The sequence below is a fragment of the Pseudorca crassidens genome, chromosome 4 (assembly GCF_039906515.1).
Source record: "Pseudorca crassidens isolate mPseCra1 chromosome 4, mPseCra1.hap1, whole genome shotgun sequence".
NCBI lineage: Eukaryota > Metazoa > Chordata > Mammalia > Artiodactyla > Delphinidae > Pseudorca > Pseudorca crassidens.
The window spans coordinates 55,906,504-55,910,543 of record NC_090299.1 but is presented as its reverse complement, the minus strand read 5'-3'; the positions used below and the strand labels follow the sequence as shown (position 1 = coordinate 55,910,543).

Here is a 4,040-nt window from a genome sequence, read left to right as displayed (position 1 = left end):
AGAATCCACCACCTCAATTTTGGGATCATTCTTTGTCTATTCAGGTATTCCACAGAGGCTGGATACATCATGTTGATTGTTGGGATTTAATCCGCTGCCCCTGAGGCTGCATGGAGAAATTTCCCTTTCTCTTTTTTGTTTGCACAGCTCCTGGAGTTCAGCTTTGGTTTTAGCCCCACCTCTGCCTGTAGGTTGCCCTCAGGCCTCTGTTCCAGCTCAGACAGGACGGGTTAAACAGCAGCTGATTAGGGAGCTCTGGGTCATTCATGCTGAGGGGAGGGAGGGGTAACTGTAGTTATAATTGGAATGTGGGGCTAGCCTGCAGCAGCAGAGGCTGATGTTACATTTCAACTGCCTGAGGCCTGCCATGTGTTCTCCCAGGGAAGTTGTCCCTGGATTATGGGACCCTGGCAGTGGCAAGCTGCACAGTCTCCTGGGGCATGGTGTGGATAGTGACCTGTGCCTGCACACAGGATTCTTGGTGGCTGCAACAGCAGCATTAGAATTTCACGCCCATCTCTAGTGTCCGAGCTGATAGCCACAGCTTATGCTTGTCTCTGGATCTTGTTTAGGCGGTGCTCTGCCTTCTGTGGGCCGAAGGGGAAGGAATCCCCTTTCCTCACACACCCTGAAACAATGGTCTCTTGCCTCTTAGGCAAGTCCAGACTTTTTCCTGGACTCCCTCCCAGCTAGCTGTGAAACACTAGCCTCCTTCAGGCTGTGTTCACGCAGCCAACCCCAGTCTTCTCCCTGGGATCTGACCTCCAAAGCACAAGCCGCAGCTGTCAGCCACCACCTGCCCCAGTGGGTGTGCAGACAACTGTCTCAGGCTGGTGAATGTTGGTCGGCACTGTTCCTCTGTGAGGGAATCTCTCTGCTTTGCCCTCTGCACCCCTGTTGCTGCACTCTCCTCCATGGCTCCAAAGCTTCCCCCTGCCCAACCCCTGTCTCCACCAGTGTAGGGCCTTCCTAGTGTGTGGAAATTTTTCCTGCTTCACAGCTCCCTCCCAGAGATGCAGGTCCCATCCCTATTCTTTTGTCTCTGTTTTTTCTTTTTTCTTTTGCCCTACCCAGGTACATGGGGATTTTCTTGCCTTTTGGGAAGGCTGAGGTCTTTTGCCAGCATTCAATAGGTGTTCTGTAGGATTTGTTCCACATGTAGCTGTATTTTTGATGTATTTGTGGGGAGAAAGGTGATCTCCATGTCTTACCCCTGCCATCATGAAGATCTCTAAGGGTCTTTTTTCCATAGTGATTTTTGACAGGAGTAGGGACAGCTTATTTAATGAGTCAATGTTTTAAATTAGATATATTTACTTTTTGACCACCCTCCACCCCAAATATCCCAAACTACTTAAATGACAAGATAATTTGCATATATAGGATATTTAATAACTATACATTTTTCCACAACTAGAATTAAAAATTTGTGAAGCAGGTAACACACCTTACACATTTTAGGTATATAATGTATTCCTAAACAGATGACACAGTATTTGTCGGAACATATTTGTTAGTTGATGCACACACACCTCACACACATACACCATAAAAAATGCATTTAATTGGCTTTTATTGCGCTTCATCCATAGAAAAAATAAAGAGTTATCCAAATAGCTATATTCCCCCACCCCATATTTTATAGCCCCTATGCATTCAGTAGAGGTGATGTGGCTACTTTTGGTCAATGGGTTCTAAGCAGAAGGTCTTCATCTCTGAAGTCGGAATAAAGTATAAGATAGCAAGTGTGCTACTGCCACTTTTCACCTATTATAATGAAAAAGAAGGTCACGTGGTCCATATGTAATTAACAGATGGTAGAGGCTCAATCAGCCTGGGTCTGTGAATGAATGTGTGGAGAGACTGTATCCTACCTTGACCAACCTTAGCTATCTGCCAAGAGATAGAAATAAAAATTGTTGTTTGTGTGTTAAATGACAAAAATACTGTGATTGATTTGTGATTGTGGTTTAACATAGGCTTCTTGACTAATACTCCTCAAGTCTCTATATTCAGACAAAATAGAACACATGATCTTGCCATAAAAATAGAATTTGTATAAATACATTTGTTCTTTTCCTTTTGGCTATATTTTATGGTATATTCTTTTATCTTTTAATTTTTTATCAGATAATTACAGCTTGGATTATACTTTCCTTCTGTTATAACTATGTTGTATTTTTTAAAACAATTTCATATATTCATTAAGGTTTTATTGAGTAATTAGGGTAAAGGTTTAATAGGAATGACACAAGCTGAATTATAACAATATTTGCCATGAAGTTGTTGTCCATTTAGTAGCAAAAAATAATAAAGAATACAAATAGCTATGACACAAGTTTGAATTTTGTTAATAGCATAACAGACTCCCTAGATAAAGAGTTCAATCACTAGGGTAGTTTTTAAAAGTAGCATGTAGCTAGCGTTAATAAGGAGCCCCATTATGTATAAATTTCAAACACTTTCCATCAAAGTCCCTAGGAATGTCCAGATATTACCTGCCCTGCTTCTGCCCTCCTTCTGACAATTCAATTTGATTATTCACCTGTTTTTAAAAGGCAGTGAGCATGAGAGCTTCAATGATGGAGGAAGATGGCAGAGGTATTTCCTATGACATAGAGCCAATCCTCAGCAAGCGTATGCAGGAGAACACGCAGAGAATAGATGCTCTGACTTGAATTGCTTCCTAGGGGCACAAGCTATGGACCCTGTGTGATATTCAAACATAAGCGCTTAGCTTGTTGAAGACAATGAGGGGCTGCTTTTCTTGCCAAATCCTCATCAAATTTTAATAGAGCCATCAGAAGTCAATAATTAAATTCTCAACCAAGAGGGACTTTTAATAGGGGATTTACAGCTTGTATGATCTTTCTTTTTGTAGATATGCAGTCTATATTTCAGAGATCGGACACATAGCGTTCACTAAAACATTGTAGACAATTGTCATCATTTACATGGTAAAGTCAAATCTCACCCAAAATTTAAGGCCATTATTTCTGGGGGTCTCCTATAGCATATTACTCTTCAAAAACTAAACAAAACTTTTTTTTTTTTTTTTGTGGTATGCGGGCCTCTCACTGTTGTGGCCTCTCACGTTGTGGCACACAGGCTCTGGACGCGCAGGCTCAGCGGCCATGGCTCACGGGCCCAGCCGCTCCGCGGCATGTGGGATCTTTCCGGACCAGGACACGAACCTGTGTCCCCTGCATCAGCAGGCGGACTCTCAACCACTGCGCCACCAGGGAAGCCCTAAGCAAAACTTTAATTTCCCCCCAACTTAAATACCATAGTTCTTCATGAATTTGCATGTCATCCTTGCACAGGGGCCATGCTAATCTTCTCTGTATCATTCCAATTTTAGTATATGAGCTGCTGAAGCGAGCACAAAATACCATAGTTCTGAAAGGGATATAGAATTGACCAGAGGTGAGAGTGATGAACTCTAGGACCACGTCCTGGAATGACTTCTTTAGGCTCTGCAGGATGGCCTGGAAGACTCAAATAAAAATCCATATTGACAAATACTACAATCCAACCTCAAATAAAAATCCAAATTGACAAATAAAATAGAAATCAATATTGACTCAAATAAAATAAAAAATAAAATAAAACTCCATATTGACAAATAAAATTAAAATCCATACTGACAAATACTACAATCCCCCCTCTACTGAGGGAGATGAACAGATTTAAGGCAGGAAGATGGAGGAAAAGAGGCTGAGAAAACTATCAACACAGAGATGAGATGTAAAGAACTAACCTGTGATTCAAAGATTTTAAACAACAAAAGCACAGAAATGTTTTTTCTTTAACTTTTTATTTGATATTGGAGTATGGTTGATTAACAATGTTGTGTTAGTTTCAGGTGTACAACAAAGTGATTCAGTTATACATATACATGTATCCTTTTTCAAATTCTTTTGGAAATGCTTTTTCTTTAAACAAAATAATTATGTTGATATGACATAACCTAATTGAAGCTGAGAGCTGCCCCATCTTACTCCACTTTCTAATTTCCATAATCTTTACCAACAAATAGT

At 40.8% G+C, this 4,040-nt stretch overlaps 1 non-coding gene across 1 annotated transcript; it reads right to left on the bottom strand.

Moving 5' to 3' along the window:
• Window positions 1-3,278: 3,278 nt before the first annotated feature.
• Window positions 3,279-3,385, bottom strand: LOC137224190 (U6 spliceosomal RNA). Its single transcript, XR_010943285.1, has one exon. It is a non-coding gene; the product is annotated as a U6 spliceosomal RNA (small nuclear RNA).
• Between the last annotated feature and the right edge of the window lie 655 nt (window positions 3,386-4,040).